The sequence below is a fragment of the Lepisosteus platostomus genome, chromosome 14 (genome assembly GCF_059453375.1).
Source record: "Lepisosteus platostomus isolate fLepPlt1 chromosome 14, fLepPlt1.hap1, whole genome shotgun sequence".
Lineage (NCBI taxonomy): Eukaryota > Metazoa > Chordata > Actinopteri > Semionotiformes > Lepisosteidae > Lepisosteus > Lepisosteus platostomus.
Genome location: NC_142624.1, coordinates 96740 through 118630, shown reverse-complemented (window position 1 = coordinate 118630; position 21891 = coordinate 96740). Strand labels below are relative to the sequence as shown.

At 43.9% G+C, this 21891-nt stretch overlaps 3 long non-coding RNA genes across 6 annotated transcripts; 2 read left to right on the top strand and 1 right to left on the bottom strand.

Moving 5' to 3' along the window:
- Positions 1 to 7989: 7989 nt before the first annotated feature.
- LOC148648480 (uncharacterized) lies at positions 7990 to 11750 on the top strand. 2 transcript variants are annotated; one of them, XR_015926415.1, is made up of 5 exons: positions 7990 to 8531; positions 9092 to 9195; positions 9489 to 9556; positions 10662 to 10763; positions 11649 to 11750. It is a non-coding gene; the product is annotated as an uncharacterized LOC148648480 (long non-coding RNA). The 2 variants fall into 2 exon arrangements; XR_015926414.1 differs by lacking the exons at positions 7990 to 8531; positions 9092 to 9195 and having other exon boundaries at positions 9202 to 9556.
- An 853-nt stretch (positions 11751 to 12603) lies between these two features.
- On the bottom strand, positions 12604 to 15795 carry LOC148648479 (uncharacterized). The gene is made up of 2 exons (XR_015926413.1): positions 15504 to 15795; positions 12604 to 13105 (listed from the first exon to the last, which is right to left on the bottom strand). It is a non-coding gene; the product is annotated as an uncharacterized LOC148648479 (long non-coding RNA).
- Positions 15796 to 15904: 109 nt separating this feature from the next.
- LOC148648478 (uncharacterized) lies at positions 15905 to 18759 on the top strand. 3 transcript variants are annotated; one of them, XR_015926411.1, is made up of 3 exons: positions 15905 to 17190; positions 17949 to 18006; positions 18092 to 18759. It is a non-coding gene; the product is annotated as an uncharacterized LOC148648478 (long non-coding RNA). The 3 variants fall into 3 exon arrangements; XR_015926409.1 differs by having other exon boundaries at positions 17949 to 18020; positions 18107 to 18759; XR_015926410.1 differs by lacking the exon at positions 17949 to 18006.
- The last annotated feature ends 3132 nt before the right edge of the window (positions 18760 to 21891 follow it).

The window sequence follows — 21891 nt, the reverse complement described above, 5'->3', positions numbered from 1 at the left end:
GAGTTGGGACTTGAAGCTTGCACCAGGCAACCTCAGCTAGAAACGTTTAGGGTGCATTTTTATGGATAGGGATATAGGCTCCCACTTATTTTGTGGCACCTGGGGTACAGAGAGAGAGAGATTTAACCTCAGGTTGCATTGTATTCAGTTAGAAAGCAGCTTATCTCTTATGTGGCCTCTGTAGGTATTAAGAGTTTAATGCTTAGTACCAGTCTGTGGCTTTCTGGGTGACCAGAACGTTAGGCCTCTGAAACACCTTGTTTAGTAAATACTGTACATACTGGAACTTGTGAGTTGTAAGTTTTGTTGTGTGTAGTGTAATTTGTGGCTTGTGATCATTAATAAATATTTATTTCACGAAATGTGCCTCAATTATTATTCTTTTAGTTGTGCCAGAAAACAACTGTGCCTCTAATTATACCACTTGCTCTGTTCAATTCTGGAAAAAACACCTACAAGTTGGGGTTCATGAATAAATACTTTACTTATTGACTTAAGTGCTTGGGCAGATTTTCACCAATTTTTGTAAACCCCCAGTATATACACAAGTGTGTATCTGAATGTGTACATTTGTCTATCTGTATGTACACAAATATGTGTATGTACACAAATGTGTATGTATGGAGAGAGAGCAAACTGGAACCGTAGCTGCAGTGTAGAGTGTAAATGGATCCCGTGCTTGAATACGTAAGGAACTATATTTTTCCTTAATTGTTACAATCACCCACTTTTGAATCTTTTGTTTGCTTTTTACATCTTCTACAAAGCAATCTCGTCATCTTTGATATCTATAGTGACTTTAAAACCAATATTACAGAATTCAATTCAATTCAATTTATTTTTTGTACAGCTCCAGGTTGTACTCTAGAAGTCCAGATCTTCTGGAAGTCTGATTCGGTCCAGGACATACTTTACCATTCCGGATCCCATGGGAGACTGATCCGCTCCGGGATTTACTCTACCAGTCCGGATTGCATGGAAGTCTGATCCGGTCCGGGTTTTACAGTTCCAGTTCGGGTATCATGGAAGTCTGATCTGGTACGGGTTTTATTCTTCAAATCTGGATCCCATGGAAGTCTGATCCGCTCTGGGATTTACTCTACCTTTCCGGATCCCAAGGGAGAAAGTACTGCTCCAGGTTTAATCCAGCTATAAATTTGGATCCCATGGAAATCTGATCCGCTCTGTGTTTTACTCTACCAGTCCGGATCCCTTGAAAGTCTGATCCGGTTCAGGTTTAGCTCTATTAATCCGGATCCCTTGGAAGTCTGATCGACACGAGCCCACTCCTCTTCCCACTGCTTACACCCCTATAACAAATAGTTTCAGGGTATTATTCAAGTACAGGATAAAGAGATGACAGGTGTTCCCAATTGGCTGAGGATACAACTCTCTCTCTGAGAAAGCACACAGAGGCGGACAAAGCAATTAAATGCGTATACAAGTCATTTCCTCTGTTTCTGGTCTTTCTTTACATATCAGAAAAGTGAACTGGTGGCTGTTGGAAAGTGTCTGCTCCGTACGTAATATACATGTAAAAGATGTGATTAAATATCTTGGTATTAAGATTCTCAAAAAGGTGATTTTGTGATTTGTGATTTGATGTTCTCTACCTTAGTAAAATAAAAAAAAAACTTTATTCATGGTTGCTATTTGTCAAACACGGGCAGAAGGAGGCCTAAATGCTACAGGGTTTAGAGCATCTAATACCGATACCGACAGAGTATTATTTACAAAATTAAGCAAAGTAGGTGGTGTTTCCCCTAATTTAATCATTCAGGAACTAGCGGGTATAGACTTTTTACTTGAATGTCATTTGGATGCTGGAAATCCCCCTGAAACTTGCCAGCTTCCATGAAGAAGTTCTCCTCACGTGGTCTCTTATAGATAAACATACCTCCCATAGATACATCATCTAGAATACAGAGAAAAAATAAACCCGTGCTTTGAAAACTGGGTTTAAAATAGTATAAGCGGGGTCAACAAATTAACTGGTGTGGATGATGAAATGTAGAATCAAGCAGATTTTATGAATAGATATAATGTTTGTGATACGTCTGATAACAATCCGTCGTAACCAGAGCTACTCCTAGAGAGGTATTGATGCTTTTAAGAAACTAACAGTATACCATCAGAAACTATGGAAGAATTTACAACCTTTATTAGACTACAAGGAAAACAATTTAGTTATACTTGTACTAATAAATACTTCAGATCCCTCTCGCAATCTCACAATATCTTGTCAAACTATTTTGGAGCACCTCTTTGGGGAAAGTGAGTGGAATCAAACATGACTATTGTCAAACAGATTTTGTATGAATAATAAGGTTAAGGCGTCAGTACAAAATTGTACATTGAATCGACCCGGTAAAGATACACAGTGTGCATAGATTTAAAAGTAATATAGATGATAATTGTCTTTCTCAAAGCAGCCCAGAAACCTTACGTTTGTTTTGTTCTGTTGTTAAAACACTCTGAACAGATCGGCAAAATGGTGTAAAGAAGGCTTCTAATTCTGACATTTCCTGTAGACAAATTGATGTTATTTTACTGCTCAATACTGCTGAACCGAATCTAAAATATAATGTATCATTGGCTTAATCATTATACTTGCTCGTTATTAGATGTAGAAATAGCCTAAAGATGAGAAATAATCGAAAATTGAATAATTAGACCGTATGTCGTAGTAGCAGAGTTTACTTCTCGCCTACTTGATGTGGTCGAGCAACTCCACAATCGCCATACAATCCGTCCGTTCTCATGCTCTGACTTTCAGGTTGGGCAGTGGAATGGATTCCAGGGCAAACTCGTTCTTGTTTGATTATCCGTGTGAAATCTCGCCCAATATAACAGGTAAACTCATGCACTGAAATTATGCGCTTCCAAATTGAAGCGACACGCATTTGAATAATTCAAAATACACACGAGGGAACGTCTCCAAACCATGTCTAAGTATCACAACATGAAAGCTGTGCGTACCTTATCTTTATTTGCCTGTATAATGTACTCCGGTGATCTGTAATGTAGTCTTGCGTGCATCGTAAAGGATTTATATTATTGCACGATAAAGGAAGAAGAAAACACAAGGAGGTCGAATTGATCAGCAGCGTGAGCCGAGCAGAGAGCGGAACCACACCGAGCACAGCGACAGACCGATTCCACCGGATCCGGACTTCCGGCTACGGAAAACCCGGAGTGGATCGGCCTTTCCACCGGACCCGGACGTCCGGCTACGGAAAACCCGGAGTGGATCGGCCTTTCCACCGGATCCGGACTTCCGGCTACGGAAAACCCGGAAAGGATCGGCCTTTCCACCGGATCCGGACTTCCGGCTACGGAAAACCCGGAGTGGATCGGCCTTCCACTGGATCCGGACTGCCGGCTACGGAAAACCCGGAGTGGATCGGCCTTCCACTGGATCCGGACTGCCGGCTACGGAAAACCCGGAGTGGATCGGCCTTTCCACCGGATCCGGACTTCCGGCTACGGAAAACCCGGAGTGGATCGGCCTTTCCACTGGATCCGGACTGCCGGCTACGGAAAACCCGGAGTGGATCAGCCTTCCACTGGATCCGGACTGCCGGCTAAGGAAAACCCGGAGTGGATCGGCCTTCCACTGGATCCGGACTGCCGGCTACGGAAAACCCGGAGTGGATCGGCCTTCCACTGGATCCGGACTGCCGGCTACGGAAAACCCGGAGTAGATCGGCCTTCCACTGGATCCGGACTGCCGGCTACGGAAAGCCCGGAGTGGATCGGCCTTCCACTGGATCCGGACTGTGAGCAGCTTTTGTCCAATCGGCGCTGAGATTTCAGCAGGAGGCGGGAGACAGGCTCTTGTCCAGTCACACAGCTTAAGTCCCGGGACTTTTCCGAATTCCGGCGGGCGGTGACACTTCCGAGAAATGTCCACTGGGTGGCGACAGAGATACACGAGTCCACGGAGCTGAGTCTCAAAGCGCTATCGGAAAGACTTGAAATCGGAAAGAAATACATTTGTTACATTTTAATCCCATTGAAAGGAAGATGAAAATATTGTTTGTATTTTAAAACATTATTATACTTGCGCAACATAATTATTAAGGGAATGGTGTGAGAGGAGACCGTGTTTGAACAGTTTAAAACAGATGTAAAGACATTTTATTTCAGAATGTCTTTCTGAAATGTGTCTGTTTCTGTGTTGTAAGACGCTGAAGCATGGACGGGCCTTATCTGCATTTACCTTGTTGAATCTTTTTTTCCATAAAATGTACATGTATTATTGCATGTACCCTGACAATACGATTGCTACGTTACGTTTTCTTGTAGTTTTGGTCTCATAAAAAATACAAAAGACGCGAGTCGATGACGTCAAAATGTTGTCGCCCACAGGGCCTATGGGTAATGTAGTCTCTATAGTTCACTGGGCTGCCCTGTCCATGTGTTTCGCTGATTTGATTGAACATTGGAATTAATTATATTAATACAATATCAGCGTATTGATCGTGTCTTGTATTTCTATGTCTCTCTTATGTGTTCCCTTGTGTGTATGTTTTCTTTTATTTCACGTGTCTGCAGCGCTGGTTTATCGACCCGGCACATAAAGCAAACCCACTGTCCTCGTGTTTCTTAACTCCCGTCTTGTTTGCAAACTTTTCTTCTGTGTTTATTTTAATTTGTCAATAAAACGTGGTTGCCGTGGCAACGGAGCTGTACAAGTTGTTGCGATCTGATCTCCAGGGGTAAGCAAGTACCCCAGGAAACCGGACCTTAAAGATAAGTAGACCTTATCTTTATTTGCTCGTATGTGAACTGATGGCTCTTGGGAACTGTGCTGTTTCATCTATATGTAATATTCCTGTAAAAGATGTAGTTAAATATCTAGGTATTTAGATCATTTCTAATTTTGGGATTTTTGGAAATCTTAACTTTTCTCCAATTATGCATTCATTTGGAAAAAAAAAACTTGACTTATGGTTGTTAAGAGACCTTTCTTTAAATGGTCGAATAATTTTGTCTAAATCTGAGGGTTTATCTAGATTAGTTTATGCTTCACTGGTTCTGGATGTACCACCTGCAAATATTAGGAAAATTTATCTGGAGGAATAAACCCCATTATCTCAAAAGAGAAATTATTTGTCGTCCACAGGCAGAAGGGGGCTTAAATACTTTAGACTTTAGGACATCTAATGCTACTTTTAAGAATAAATGGATACAAAACTATTTAAAAAATAAGCAAAGTGTATGGCATACAATCCCCAATATGATATTTCAAGAAGTAGGGGGTCTAGAGTTTTTACTAAAATGTAACTTTGACATTGGAAAAATCCCCTTGAAACTTGCCAGTTTTCATAAACAAGTACTTCTGACGTGGTCACTTATGTATAAACATAACTTTTCCCCACATAGATTTACTATCTGGAACAACAAATATATAAAAAGTAGAAATAAAACCTTATTTTTTAAAAACTGGGTCAAGAATGATATAATTTGGATTAAACAATTAATCAAGGCTGATGATGAAATATATAGTTACACCGAGTTTGTTAATAGATACAATATTTCTATTACTTTGGATCAGTATTTTGCTGTAATCAATGCGATTCCTGGGGAAATATTAACTCTTTTAAGGAGTTGTAATAGTAGTCCTTTAGAAACATTGGAAGAATTTACAGCTCATATTAAACTACAAGGAAAGGATATTGTGAGTTGTGGATGTAATAACCAATGTTTGAGATCCTTGTTAAAAAATGATAATTTACTTGCGACTACAATATATTGGAATTCCGCATTCGGAAAGCGCATTGATTGGAGAAAGATTTGGATGATGCCCAATAAATATTGTATAACCAATAAAATTAAGGAGGTTTCATACAAAATAATTCATCGAATTTACCCAGTTAAAACTCTTGTTACCCAACGATTTAAAATTAATATAGATGACAAATGTGTTTTTTGTGACAATAGCCCTGAAACTATTCAGCATTTGTTTTGGTTATGTCCCAGGGTAAACATGTTCTGGACTTAGTTGCAGAATTATATAAAAGAAGAGACAAATATTGATATTTGTTTTGTTGAAAAATATATTGTTAAGTTTCAGCCCCAGTGAAAACAATATAAAAATTTCTTTTGTAATAAATTTAATTATTATATTGGCACGTTATCACATACATAAAATGAAGTGGTCTGGGAGGTACCCTGTGTTTGAGCATTTTAAAATGGAAGTAAAGGGGTATTTGCAGACTATTTCGAAATGCAAAAATATGAAAGCGGACATTATTTTTGTTTAATTTGTTTACTTAAATAAATTGATGTAGTAGTATGTACCCCTGACGATATTTTTGTTTGGAATTGTAATATGTACTCTTATTTGTATTGTAACGTTTGTTCTTTTGTTAAGTATAAATAAAAATTAAAAAAGAAAATCTTTATTTGCTTGTATAATGTACCCCGGTGATCTGTGATGTACTCTTGTGTGCATTGAATAGCATTTTTACTATTTGTTAAAGCAGAGAAAACACAATAAGGTCGAATTAATCAGCAACGTGAGGTGAATCGCCAGTAAACAAACGTCCAGCGACGTCTGGATTTCAATAACTCTCCGCGGCTCCACACCGACCTCCGGCGACGGACCGGCTATCGCGCTAATCACGCATCAGATCCGGATTCGTCGCAGTTAAGTGAAGTCAAATGAGCGGCGCAGGGCTTGTCCAATCACCGCCGTTGGCTGGAAAAGGCGGGCTTTCGGTTTAGTTTGGGTGAGTGACACCGCTCCTAGCCAATCACCACGGACTTCCCTGTTCTTCCACGGAAATACCGCCCTCAAATTGAGTGACTCGGCTCAGAGCCAATCAGCGCCGAGATTACAGAGAATCAGGAGCCGGGGCAGATACGGCTTTCGTCCAATCACAATTTCAATTCTGGGACTTTACCTTATTACGGCGGGCGGTGACACTTCCGAGAAATGTCCACTGGGCGGCAACAGAGATACACGAGTCTATGGCGGTGAGTCTCAAAGCGCTGTCGAAGACTTGTTGTGCAGATATTGAATTCTTTTTCAGAAGTGTAAATATATTATACTATGTAGCCCTGATGGAATTATTGATGTGCTATAAATATACTCTTGTTTGTATTGTATCTATTTTTATTGCTACAATAAAAAGTTAAAAAGAACTGCACTTTCGAGAAATGTCCACTGGGCGGCGACAGAGATACACGAGTCTATGGCGGCGAGTCCAATAGCGCCTCCGTACAGATCCTCGTTGTGCAGAGATTGAAAATCAATACAGATGATAACTGTGACGTTTGTGACAGCAACTCTGAAAGATAACGTAAAGAAGGAAACTAATATTGACATTACTTTTAAAGAAGTTAAATAATAGTACATTTTAAACCTATTGAAAGTAATATGAAAATATCGTTTGTATTTAAACAAATATGATACTTCCACGATATAATAATTAACGAAATGCTGTGAGAGGAGACCCATGTTTAAACACTTTAAAACGGATGTAAATGCGTCTGTACAGACAATTTGAAACATGTACGGACCTTATCTGCTTTTGTTTGCTATTAAACAAGATTACTTGTTTAATCTTTTTCCATAACATGTACATGTATTATCGTATGTGCCCCTGACTATACTCTGTGTTATATGTATTCTTGTTTTTATGGCATGTATTGTTGTTATAATTAAAATAAAAAGACGCGATTCGATTACGTCAAAAGGAAGTCGCCACAGGGCTTGTGGGAAATGTAGTCTTTATAGTGCTCTGGACTGCGCTCCACACGTGTTCCGCAGATTTGATTGAGCATCAGAATTAATTATACAATGTCAGTGTATTTACCGTGTCGCAGATTTCTATGTCTGTCTTACAAGACGGACTCGGCAGGAGCTGTTTCTTGCTCTCCGGAGTGAAGCTGCTCTGGGAAGAGACGAGCAAATCTTCAGACTCTTTGTAAATGAGACATCATGACAGCTGTGCCGACCTGCTCTTTATTGACCTGTTGAACCAGTTTGTGTAAAAAGCAGGAGTCTTGTGTACCCCTGATTGTGTTATGTGTACTCTAGTGTGTTTGCAGCGCTCGTCCTGCCTGGTTTATCAACTCGACACAGAAACAAAACCCACTGCCGTCGTGTCTGTGGGTTTCTGAGCTCTCTTGTCTTGTTTGCAAACTTTTCTCCTGTGTTTATTTTACTTTGTTAAATAAAACGTGGTTGCCGGGGCAACGGAGCTGCAGTAGTTGTTGCCGGAGCGGGTCTGACCTCCAGCAGGTCAACAGGCGGCTTTTTTAATCTAATCTGCGAGAAAAACAGAAATTTAAGAAACTTTAGTCTAAAAAGCGCTGGCTGGAGTATTTTGTGGAAGAAACGGTGACTCGCAGGCTGTGGGACAGGACTATCAGGGACACATCAGCGCTGGACACCAGCCTCACACCGCTGGGCTCACTGCACCATGAGCGAGTCCGTCGGCGCCTCCTCCTGCTGGGGTGTGTTACTGCAGGAGTGAGGAGTCTCCGGTCTCCGGTCGCGTCCTGATCTGCAAGTGGAGGTGAGAGACGGCGGCGCAGTGGGTGGCAGCGCTGGGAGCCTGGATTTAGTTCCTGGGGTGCTGTCTGTGTGGAGTCTGCATGCTCTGCCTGTGTTCTCATGGGTCTGGTTTCCTGGGCTGCTGTCTGTGTGGAGTCTACATGCTCTGCCTGTGTTCTCATTGGTCCTGTTCATGGGGTGCTGTCTGTGTGGAGTCTGCATGCTCTGCCTGTGTTCTCATGGGTCCTGTTCATGGGGTGCTGTCTGTGTGGAGTTTGCATGCTCTGCCCCTGTTCTCATGGGTCTGGTTTCCTGGGGTGCTGTCTGTGTGGATACCTGGTGAAGAGACCCAGTGAGTGTTTGTGTGGCCAGCTGCGTCAACTTCAATAAAACTGGCCTTTTGGTTTGTTTGAGTGCTGACTTGCTATGGTGTATTTTTTCTCTCTGTGAACAACACGTCCTACGGCCAACACTACCCACACAGGAGGTGTGTGCGTGACAGCTCCTCAGCTGCAGCAGGAGTCCAAGTGTGCACAGATTTCTTGTTGGGTTTTGTTGTTTGAAGTTTCTGTTTGTATGTAGGAAGCAATTGTGCCATCGCGTGGTCCGAGTTATAGCACGCGAGCAGAGCTCCCGAAGAGCGCCTGCCTCCTGCCCGATTCGACGGCTAAAATCATCACAGAACGGTGAGGAGCCTCTGACACAGCCCCCAGTACTGGGTGTGCAGAAAGAATCCTATTGTACAGTTTTGGTGTGAAATGGCCTCCAGTTCTTGTAACATGATGGGTTTCTCTGGACTGCAGTCCCAGTGCACTCCGCTTTGGATTTGCAGTGGTGTTTTCTACAATGGAAAACCCTTTGTTTGTACAGAATGGAAATGGCAGTCTGCATGTTTTAATAATCTAATGTGATCATGTACTACAGCTTAAACACTGAGCCAGGTGACGTTTGATTCTAAAAGATTTCTCTATCATTTCAGCGGCGCCTTGTCTGCGGCAGCCCGGCAGCTCCTCCTCCCTTCCAGCTGAGACTCTTCCCTCTCCAGAGGTGGGTTAGTGCTCTCAGGTCATCTTCTCTCACACAGCTGTGGGGCAGAAACGCTACTTCCACTGGGCAGAGAGCAGACGGGCAGTGGGAAGGGCAGCCCTGTGTTTGGGGATCAGGGCTGTCCCTGCTGAGGGATGCTTTCAGAGCCAAAGCAACTGGCTGGGTTATGAACTTTATGGTGTGATCCAAATAAGACATACAAAGACAGAGAATGAGAAAGAAATAGTATTGCATGTATCTGATCAAAACAGTCTCTTTCAGACAAAACAAATATTGAACAAAAACTTAGTTGCAACACACTGCACTACACTTTCTTCTAGGCTGACATTACTGATAGTTTGTGCTGTCTTCCTTTCAGTCTGCAGGGTGTGCATCTTTTTCCTCAGCTTCCTACACGAGGAATCAGTTTCTCCTGCCCTGGTTTCACTCCTTTATATCTCACAGTCTTCTGCAGCTCCTGGAGGCTGACGACATGTTTGCTGTTTCTGAAAAATTGCTGACTGGCTCATCAGCACAATTGCTGATTCAAAATCCTTTACTCACATGTTGCCTTAGCCTCTGTATCACAGAGATGTGTGCTTTTCTGGGTTGGGTAGATCGATAGTGTGCTTTTGCTCAGTTGCTCTGCTCAATGCGTGCTCTTTTAACTCCGGCTGGGTACGAGCACCTCACTCTCCACACGGCTTTCCAAGGCTCTGTCATCGTGTGTGAGGATGTTGTGTAGCTCGTGAAACAGTTCCCCCATTTGAGCCCTGGATTTACTGGGTACTTGAATACCTGAATCTTGCCGTCAGTCCTGATCACCTTGTTTTTGTTCTGCAAGGACAAGGCACCTCCCCAGCACTGAACACAAACTGATACTGGCGGGTTGATTGTGTTGTGGTGTGAGTTTGTGTCTGTGGGGGTGAGGTGTCCCCTGCAGCGCGAACAAACATGCAGACTCCACACAGACAGCACCCCTGGAATCAAACCCAGGGCCCCGGTGCTATGAGGCAGCGATGCTAACCACTGTGCCGCAGTATTGCCCCCTTTGAAAATGTCTGACTTCCGTTTAATTTGAGGTCACAAGCTTATAAATGGTCTCACAACGTTTGTTTCATCTCAGGTTTCTCTGACCAGTCCCAAGGACCTGTAGTCACTGACAGCTTCTGCAGTCTGACGGTTCATTTCAGTAGGCTGGAGGGATGGCGCAATTATCCTCAAATCAGTGAGTATTGTTTTGCTCTTGTAACATGAAACATCAAAGAGAAGTCAACAGACCATTCCGTGAAACTGTTCAGACTGGCCCGTGGTGATTTTCTGGGTCCTTTAGTAAGCTGACCGGGACTGTGTCATTGACACACTTTGTGAGAAGCCAGTCTATGTGTTTGCTCTTGTGATCATTCGTGAACGAATGTAAGAGAGGGAGAAGATTCGGCCCTGGAGTGATCCAGTTTTCTATTTAACAACCTCAAACTGCAGGAGAGAAATGCTTCATTTCTAAGATGGAAATATAATCAGAAAGTATAATTAGCCATTTGTGTATATCATGTCAAAAAATGTTTTATATATAAAAAGAATTTAGTAGAGACATTTGCTTAATAAGGCAGTAGAATAAATGTTGTGATGCTGGTGTGATGGTGCTCTCCAACAAACTGATACAAATGGACAGAGAGACAAAGTGAGAAAGAAAATGTGTACATAACAGACATATATGCAGAATACAATACAGTGCTGTAAAGTACAGTACCCTAGAGTGAAGATGGAAATCATTCATTCTGGTGCAGAAGAAGTGAATCTGCTCTCAATGGTTTTCCTGTACAATTGGAACACGTTGTGAATTCTACATAATTCACAGGAAACAAAATAAACAACTCATTCACTCCCCTGCTGTCCGTGACCCAGGGCTCAGTAATCATTTCACTACTGAAGATCATGCAGTTTTTAATGCTTTTCATTTTAACATCCTACTTGTTAATATTTCCTCTTAGATGAGAATATTCTCTTCGGCGTGTCTTTACAACTCTTCTCTTATTGCTCCTCTTGTCAGTAACCCGGTGTGAAAGCTCTCTCTGTCGGAATCAATGTCTTACCTCTCCGTCTTGTGTTTCAGGTCTCCTCTGGCTGCTGACCCTGCCGTCAGGACAGAACACATCCCGCACTGACCACACTGCTGGGTTTACTGTACGTGACAATAAAGAGCTTGAGCAACACATCTAATGTGATCTCTGCACGCTTCCCGAGGAGGGTCCAGCAACGTTCTATATAGTGCACATCACCATCGGGATGAAAAACAAAAATCCCCAGTGGGAGTCCAGTCTTTCCCTGCTACGCAAATTGCTTTTCGTTAGGTGAGGTCGCAAGTTCTTATTGGAGAATGTTGTACAGTTTCTTAATGCAATAGGGCGAGTAAGACTGAAGTTCCCCCCGTGTTGGCCGATCAGTGGAACGAAACTGAAAAAAGCTCCTTGAAACTGTGATTCATACACTTATACACTGGCTCAGCATGGTGCTCACCTGCTGTCCTTGGGTGTCTGCTGAAATTTGATTTTTTTTCAGGAGCACTGTGACCCAGAGCTCAATAATCATTTCAGCTACTGAAGATCATTCAGTTTTTAATGCTTTTCATTTGAACATCCTACTTGTTAGTATTTCCTCTTAGGTGAGAGGTACTTTTCTGGTACTTTTCTGGGTCTTAGTTGAGTGAGCTTTATTAGAATAATTGAACAATACTTTCACCTCCACATAACACTCATAGATTTTTCAAGGGTTAAATATGGGAGCCACGTTTCTTACATGTTTCCTTTTGTAAGTTGATTCACAAAGCTTTCACCGCCTCCACTCCAGTGAATCACTTTGTTTAGCAAGTGATCAGGTGGAACAGTTTAATTTCTTCCTGCAAATAATGCCTTTTCCTTTTTCATCCCATTCAAGTCTCCGTCCTAGTTAGAGTCATTGTGATGTAGAACGGCAGTGGTCCAGTTGAAAGGTTCAAGGTTTCACTGTGTTTTAGAGTGCAGATAAAGAAGATAATAGGAGAGGAAACTGGAAAAGCCGTGACTCTGTCATTCCATTCAATTCAATTTATTTTCATATAGCGCCTTTCACAACAAGGTTGCCCCAAGGCGCTTAACAATGCAGGTAAATATACATTTTGTGAATACAGAACTGAAGACAATGGAGGAAAGGAACCAAAGACTCAGTAAGGAGAATAAAATCCTCTAGGGGTCCAAGGTCAACTGGCTGCCCAACCCCTTTGGGCATGCTAACATTATATCATTAAAAAAAAAGAAAGAAATGAATGCGGGTATTAATCCATCCATCCATCACGTTATCTGTATGTCAGTACCCCATGCAGGTCTCTGCAGACCAGCAGAATCCTCCCAAACGACAGCTGTATCCATGATGCCCCTCTTGGATCCATGGCACTGATGCAGCATTCAACTCACATGGTGCCCAGCCCATGACAGACAGTATTTCTCCTCTGCAGCATCCCTGCGAGGCAGGACAGGTGCCTGACCTCTGAGAGCCTTGTAAGTAAGTAGAAGGAGTTTGAAGTCCGCCCTGTACCTGAGAGGAAGCCAATGAAGAGAGAGAAGTATGGGGGTTATGTGGTCATTCTTTCTGCTCCAAGTAACAATTCTAGCTGCAGCATTCTGTAAGTATTCAAACTCTTTGCTGTGACAAATCTAACGTACTTTAGGCAGACAAAACGACCTTAAAAAGCCACATGATTTTTAAGTAGTCCGTCTGTGTGTAGTAACAGTGGTTCACATTATTTCAGAACGTATACTCCCATCTCTGTAACTTTCCTCAGTCAGCTAGTGAACATTCTGTATTTACACCACGAATGCACTACTTTGTCTCGCGCGCGGTCACACTGGCCGTCCACAGGCACGGGCAGGAGCAGGGAACACGAGGCCGCTCTGTAGTGCCCCTGTGGCTCTCCAGCAGAGGGGAGCACTTTGCTCAACAGCCCTGAGCCAAAGGACCCAGTGATAAAGCTGAAAATCTGGCAAGTCCCCCAGTCTCCCTGGGGCGCTGAAGAGGATTTCATCTGATGCTGAGGTTCCTGTAACTCAACACAAAATTGAACACGGCGAGTTATGAGTTTGTGAAGAAGTGACAGCGGAACAATGTCAAACAGGAAGTTAACCTACAGGAAAGAATGAATTGAATCTCTGATATTCAAGCACGCAGTGTGACATCCACTGTCTATTCAAATCTACTCTGCAAGTCTTACAATTCTTTTTCATACACTGTCTCCTGGTTATTGTTTTGTGAGTGCTTGAACTGTTTCTCAGTAGAAATAAGACCGATAACTCACTGCTTCAGGATGCACACTATCGTCGATGAAACCTGTGGTGTAAGCAAGCGAAAAGAGACAGATCCTTCTAAAACACAGAGGCCATCGGGAGGGCAGAAACACTCTGCAACAGGTAGGAGCTGTGGAGCCGTGATTCCCCCGAGCCAGAGCCCTCGTCCTCCCTCGACAGCGAACTGAGCTCCAGCGACTGGAGCAGCTACCTGCCGTCGTGGGACCTCCTGCAGATTGGGAACGGGTAAGGCAATTCGACACGAGCCCACTCCTCTTCCCACTGCTTACACCCCTATAACAAATAGTTTCAGGGTATTATTCAAGTACAGGATAAAGAGATGACAGGTGTTCCCAATTGGCTGAGGATACAACTCTCATTCTGAGAAAGCACACAGAGGTGGACAAAGCAATTAAATGCGTATACAAGTCATTTCCTCTGTTTCTGGTCTTTCTTTACATATCAGAAAAGTGAACTGGTGGCTGTTGGAAAGTGTCTGCTCCGTACGTAATATACATGTAAAAGATGTGATTAAATATCTTGGTATTAAGATTTTCAAAAAGGTGATTTTGTGATTTGATGTTCTCTACCTTAGTAAAATAAAAAAAAAACTTTATTCATGGTTGCTATTTGTCAAACACGGGCAGAAGGAGGCCTAAATGCTACAGGGTTTAGAGCATCTAATACCGATACCGACAGTATTATTTACAAAATTAAGCAAAGTAGGTGATGTATGTTTCCCTAATTTAATCATTCAGGAACTAGGTATTGATGCTTTTAAGAAACTAACAGTAGCCCATCAGAAACTATGGAAGAATTTACAACCTTTATTAGACTACAAGGAAAACAATTTAGTTATACTTGTACTAATAAATACTTCAGATCCCTCTCGCAATCTCACAATATCTTGTCAAACTATTTTGGAGCACCTCTTTGGGGAAAGTGAGTGGAATCAAACATGACTATTGTCAAACAGATTTTGTATGAATAATAAGGTTAAGGCGTCAGTACAAAATTGTACATTGAATCGACCCGGTAAAGATACACAGTGTGCATAGATTTAAAAGTAATATAGATGATAATTGTCTATCTCAAAGCAGCCCATAAACCTTACGTTTGATTTTGTTTTTTCTGTTGTTAAAACACTCTGAACAGATCGGTAAAATGGTGTAAAGAAGGCTTCTAATTCTGACATTTCCTGTAGACAAATTGATGTTATTTTACTGCTCAATACTGCTGAACCGAATCTAAAATATAATGTATCATTGGCTTAATCATTATACTTGCTCGTTATTAGATGTAGAAATAGCCTAAAGATGAGAAATAATCGAAAATTGAATAATTAGACCGTATGTCGTAGTAGCAGAGTGTACTTCTCGCCTACTTGATGTGGTCGAGCAACTCCACAATCGCCATACAATCCGTCCGTTCTCATGCTCTGACTTTCAGGTTGGGCAGTGGAATGGATTCCAGGGCAAACTCGTTCTTGTTTGATTATCCGTGTGAAAACTCGCCCAATATAACAGGTAAACTCATGCACTGAAATGATGCGCTTCCAAATTAAAGCGACACGCATTTGAATAATTCAAAATACACACGAGGGAACGTCTCCAAACCATGTCTAAGTATCACAACATGAAAGCTGTGCGTACCTTATCTTTATTTGACTGTATAATGTACTCCGGTGATCTGTAACGTAGTCTTGCGTGCATCGTAAAGGATCCGGACTTCCGGCTACGGAAAACCCGGAGTGGATCGGCCTTTGCACCGGACCCGGACTTCCGGCTACGGAAAACCCGGAGTGGATCGGCCTTTGCACCGGACCCGGACTTCCGGCTACGGAAAACCCGGAGTGGATCGGCCTTCCACTGGATCCGGACTGCCGGCTACGGAAAACCCGGAGTGGATCGGCCTTCCACTGGATCCGGACTGCCGGCTACGGAAAACCCGGAGTGGATCGGCCACTCCACTGGATCCGGACTTCCGGCTACGGAAAACCCGGAGTGGATCGGCCTTCCACTGGATGCGGACTGCCGGCTACGGAAAACCCGGAGTGGATCGGCCTTCCACTGGATCCGGACTGCCGGCTACGGAAAACCCGGAGTGGATCGGCCTTCCACTGGATCCGGACTGTGAGCAGCTTTTGTCCAATCGGCGCTGAGATTTCAGCAGGAGGCGGGAGACAGGCTCTTGTCCAGTCACACAGCTTCAGTCCCGGGACTTTTCCGAATTCCGGCGGGCGGTGACACTTCCGAGAAATGTCCACTGGGTGGCGACAGAGATACACGGAGCTGAGTCTCAAAGCGCTATCGGAAAGACTTGAAATCGGAAATACATTTGTTACGTTTTAATCCCATTGAAAAGGAAGATGAAAATATCGTTTGTATTTTAAAACATTATTATACTTGCGCAACATAATTATTAAGGGAATGGTGTGAGAGGAGACCGTGTTTGAACAGTTTAAGACGGATGTAAAGACATTTTATTTCAGAATGTCTTTCTGAAATGTGTCTGTTTCTGTGTTGAAAGAACGTTGAAGCATGGACGGGCCTTATCTGCATTTACCTTGTTGAATCTTTTTTTCCATAAAATGTACATGTATTATTGCATGTACCCTGACAATACGACTGGTACGTTACGTTTTCTTGTAGTTTTTGGTCTCATAAAAAATACAAAAGTATGAGTCGATGACGTCAAAATGGTGTCGCCCACAGGGCTTATGGGTAATGTAGTCTCTGTAGTTCACTGGGCTGCCCTGCCCATGTGTTTCGCTGATTTCATTGAACATTAGAATGAATTATATTGATACAATTTCAGCGTATTTATCGTGTCTTGTATTTCTTTGTCTCTCTTATGTGTTCCCTTGTGTGTATGTTTTCTTGTATTTCACTTGTCTGCGGCGCTGGTTAATCGACCCGGCACATAAAGCAAACCCACTGTCCTCGTGTTTCTTAGCTCCCGTCGTGTTTGCAAACTTTTCTCCTGTGTTTATTTTACTTTGTCAATAAAACGTGGTTGCCGGGGAAACGGTGCTGCAGAAGTTGTTGCGAGCTGACCTCTAGGAGGTAAACAGTCGGCTTTTGTAATCTAATCAGCGAGCAAAGCAGAAACGTTAGTCTAAAAAGCGCTGGCTGGAGTATTTTGTGGACATTATGCAGAAGAAAAGGAAGAAACGGTGAGTCGCAGGCTGTCGGTAAATATCAGCGCTGGACACCAGCCTCACACCGCTGGGCTCACTGCACCATGAGCGAGTCCGTCGGCGCCTCCTCCTGCTGGGGTGTGTTGCTGCAGGAGTGAGGAGTCTCCGGTCTCCGGTCGCGTCCTGATCTGCAAGTGGAGGTGAGAGACGGCGGCGCAGTGGGTGGCAGCGCTGGGAGCCTGGATTTAGTTCCTGGGGTGCTGTCTGTGTGGAGTTTGCATGCTCTGCTCATGTTCTCGTGGCTCCAGTTTTCTGGGGTGCTGTGTGTGTGGAGTTTGCATGCTCTCCTTATGTTCTCGTGGGTCTAGTTCCTGGGGTGCAAAATTCTGTTTATTTCACAAGACGGACCCGGGCAGCAGCATGTGTCTGCAGCGCTCATCCTGCCTGCATGTTTGCAAACTTTTCTCCTGTATTTATTTTACTTTGTTAAATAAAACGTGGTTGCTGGGGAAACGGTGCTGCAGAAGTTGTTTCGATCTGACCTCCGGGAGGGAGACAGCTGGCAAAGCCGAAACTTCTAAAGTCTAAAAGGCGCTGGCTGGAGTATTTTGTGGACATTTCGCAGAAGAAAACTAAGGAGTCTCCGGTCGGGTCCTGATCTGCATGTGGAAGTGAAAGGCTGAGAGACGGCGCACATGCTCTGCACATGTTCTCATGTGTCTGGTTTCCTGGAGTGCAGTCTGTGTGGAGTTTGCATGCTCTGCTCATGTTCTCAAGGGTTTCCTGCCGCTTCTGCAGTCCAGTGTTGGTGAGTCTGTCGGGTTGATTGTGTTGTGGTGTGAGTGTGCCCTAAAGGGGTTTTAATAGTATGGGGTTTGTGTGTTCACTTGTATGCAGACCACTGGAGAGTCCGGTTGTTTTTTGCCAGGCAGACTAATGGCTGCATATTCAATTCCAGCTACTGATGTTGCCAAACCAGCAAGTGGGACAGTGTTTGAAAACCCTTTCAATGAAAGGTTTGTAGAACAGTGTTGCTATTGTTCTGTTTAATTCGAGGTCACCAAGCTTATAAATGGTCTCACAACGTTTGTCTCTTTTCAGGTTTCTCCGACCCAGAGAGTGAACAAAGAAGTGATAAGGGCCCATAACACCTAAGCTCGGCACTCTCACACTCTTCAGCCACACGAGCTTCCTCCCGGTAAAATACTGGGCAAGCCCCTTTCTGACAGGGACAGTGGAAAACCCCCTGAGGGAGATGGGCTGAGGGGAGGAATAAAACCATCTGAGCCGGAACGGAGCGGGCTCCCGATTCCCACCAGACCTGGGAGACGACACAGGCAGCACAAGGGAAGCTGCGGAGCGCGAGTTCGCGGAGGCAAGGACCGATTGACGACCACGGGAGACAGTGGCATCGGAACAGAGGTACTGTACAGAGACTTTTAAAACCTGAAGGCAAGGAGCGAGAAACCGGCCCGGCTAGCCGCTCCAAACTGAGGGGAATGGAATACAGTTCGCGGGAGGATTTCTAGTGGAACCTGAACGGAGTCTGGGGAAATGGGACCGGCCTCTCGTTCACTGGGGCCATCAAAGACTTTACAGGTACGAAGAAGAATCGTTCGAGTGGCCACTCTTCGGTACTTGACAGAAAAGACTGCCGTCCCTCTGGATTCATTATGACCCTTGGAAGGACCTTTTGTTGCTGCTGTTTTTGTTGTGTCTTTGGCTGATGGTGAATGTGGATAGAAAATAAAAAGGTCACTTATACGATACACATGCTTGTCGCTGGCCTGTGTGGGCATTGGTGGATCTGGGAGATCAACAGAACCTGTTGCATTGCTAGGTGCCGTAGTCGTATATGAGGCAGGAAATAATTCTTGTTTGAGGGGTCACCTCACTCTGACACGAACGTGTTGGGAAGACGCGCCAGTTCTGACGTTAGTGCGACGGGTCTGTAGGCATTAAGGCAGGTTCTTGTGTCCTTTTTTGGAACAGGAACAATAACAGAAGATTTGAAGCAGTCTGGCACTGTGCACTGGGACAATGATTGCTTAAAAATGTCTGTAAAGATTGGAGCGAGTTGGCCAGCACAGGGCTGTAGTGTGGCTGGAGATACACAGTCAGGTCCTGCTGCCTTTTTACAGTTTTACACATCCTGCTGCCTTTTTACAGCCTTAACACATCCTGTTCTTTGCTTCACAGGGCATTCTCAAGGCTTGTTAACAGCGTCAAGTCTTCGTGAGAGATTGAGTGTGAGTGGGTGTGGCACTCCAGTTGAGTGGGGGACAATAGCTCATCCCCAGGATGTGAATTATTTGGACGAGTTGCGAGACTGCCATGGACAAGGTCGTTGGAGATCCTTTGTGTTTCAGGCCTGCTGTAAAATGTGTTAATCTGGTAGAGAGTGATCAAGATGTATCTGAGGGGATTTTCTTTTGTAATTGGTAACAGTTTGGAGACCTTTCCAGACAGATAAACAGTCTTTGTTAGCAAACAGTTGTTCCAGCTGTGGACAGGAGGGGAAACAAAAGGTAGAGAACACTATTTTTAGAGAAATGGTCCTAAAGGAACAAAGCATAGTGTAGGATGCCACTAGTTTAAGTCTTAACAGCACTGCGTGAGAGGAGACTCCAGTGTCTATTTGTTCCGAGGGATCCTCAGAAAGGTCAAAAGGTTGCAAACAGATAGGAGACTGGTTTTATGCCTGAAGCTTAGCTAGAGGAACATAACATTGCTGGAATGCTGAGAGGGGAGGTTATCAGAGCCTAATGTTATTGCGAAAAATGGCAACTAGGTATAGACGATCTGCTGATTGTCTGTCCTGTGAATTGTTAAGGGTTTCATGTATTTGTGTGTCCAAGTAGTCCGGACTGCTGTGCTATGTGTTGTTTGTCTTTTGAATTTTCTGTTTTACACCTATTGTATCCATAGTGGTACGGGCCAAATCCTATTTAAAGGGTGTTGCGAGCACTGGGGTTTGTTGGGAGTGGTGAGTTAGGAGTCTGGAAATGAGAGCAAGGTGCGAGTGGATATGATAAAAAGATTGTTCCTTTATTTTGTTTCTGATACCTGGTGAAGAGACGCAGTGAGTGTTTGAGTGGCCAGCTGTGTCAACTTCAATAAAACTGGCCTTTTGGTTTGTTTGAGTGCTGACTTGCTATGGTGTATTTTTTCTCTCTGTGAACAACAGGTCCTACGGCCAACACTACCCACACAGGAGGTGTGTGCGTGACAGCTCCTCGGCTGAAGCAGGAGTCCAAGTGTGCACAGATTTCTTGTTGGGGTTTGTTGTTTGAAGTTTCTGTTTGTATGTAGGAAGCAATTGTGCCATCGCGTGGTCCGAGTTATAGCACGGGACGAGAGCTCCCGAAGTGCGCCTGCCTCCTGCCCGATTCGACGTCTAAAATCATCACAGAACGAGAGGAGCCAACAGGAATGCAAGTCTCTTCTGGTGAGGAGCCTCCGACACAGCCCCCAGTACTGGGTGTGCAGAAAGAATCCTGTTCTACAGTTGTGGTGCGAAATGGCCTCCAGTCCTTGTCAAATGCTGGGTTTCTCTGGACTGCAGTCCCCTCCGCATTTGGATGATTGTGATTGGTGTTGCTGTAGCTGTGCTGTCCTGAGACTGACTGGTGTCAACACCAGCTGTACTCTGGGATCAGCAGGGCCTAGTGGTGGTATGAATTGTGGCCTCTGTTTCTCAGGTGTAACAAGTGTCTGATTACTCTGTTCTGTATGTTTATCAATAGTGGGTACTGGCCTAATTCAGCCCTGCACTCGCTGTTAGCTGTTTTTCTCTGCGCAAGGCGGATGTTTCTACAGATTGACAGTCCTGCTCCAGCAATGCCAGGCTCTGCTGTTCTGGGTCCAGATGGGCTGGCAGTGCCCAGGTGTGAATGTGATGGGATGTGTGGCGGTTTGGTAGGAAGCCAGTCTGACTCTAATGCGGGACATTGTGCTCAGTAAGGAGGGCCGGTTATCAGATATTCAAGTTACGACAGAGTTCCTTCCCCAGGTTACTGTTCACACTGAAGCTCCGGTACCTGTCGGGGTCGAGTCTGTCTCCATTCTTACGGACGGGAGTGATCAGTCCTTGATTCCCGGCCTCAGGGAAACAGCCGGCCGTCAGGACGAGGTTGAGGAGTTTGAGCAGGCTTTGCTGCAGGTCTGAGCTGCAGTTGGGTCAAGCGTTGTTGACTGTGTCTTGGCTACAGGCCTTTCGTGGTCTGAGAGTTGTCTGTTTGTGTATGTGCTTATCTTCTTTAGGGTGTGCATGTAGTGTCTAACCATCTCACAGTATCTGAGGCGCAGTTCAGAGTGGTGTGGTGTTGTTTTAGTTCTGGTAGTTCTCTTCAGTTGTTTCTGCACTCTGTATCAAACCATTTGATATTGTTTCTGAGTGTGTTTCATATGAATGTAGTCATTTTGATTTTAAGGCTAGTTTCTCAAAAACATGGTTTAAATTTATGCCCGATTTGTTGGTTTGATTCAGAGCGTTTTGAAATGTAAGGGATCAAGTAATGTAAGGGTTTATTTGCTGCTGAAAAGAGAAGAAAGAAAAAAAAAGAAATGAGACAATTAGCTTGTAATGAGTTTATAACAACAGTAATTAGATTCCTGCAAGCACTCTTTTCATTGTCCAACAACTGAAAGCTTTTAGGTATAAAGGAAGGGTCCTCTAATATTTGATGTGTGAGATTGTCGTTCTATTGGAGATGTTAGTGAGTCTGAGGATTCGTGTTAATATGACAATACTGCTACTACTATTAATAATACAGCATGGCAAGACTTCTTTCAGTCATTTCCCACCCCTCCACCTCAGTGAATCACACATGTTAAACTTCCATCTCGGGTTCCAGATCAGACATGAGCAATCCTATATTACAAATACTTAGCACCAAGCA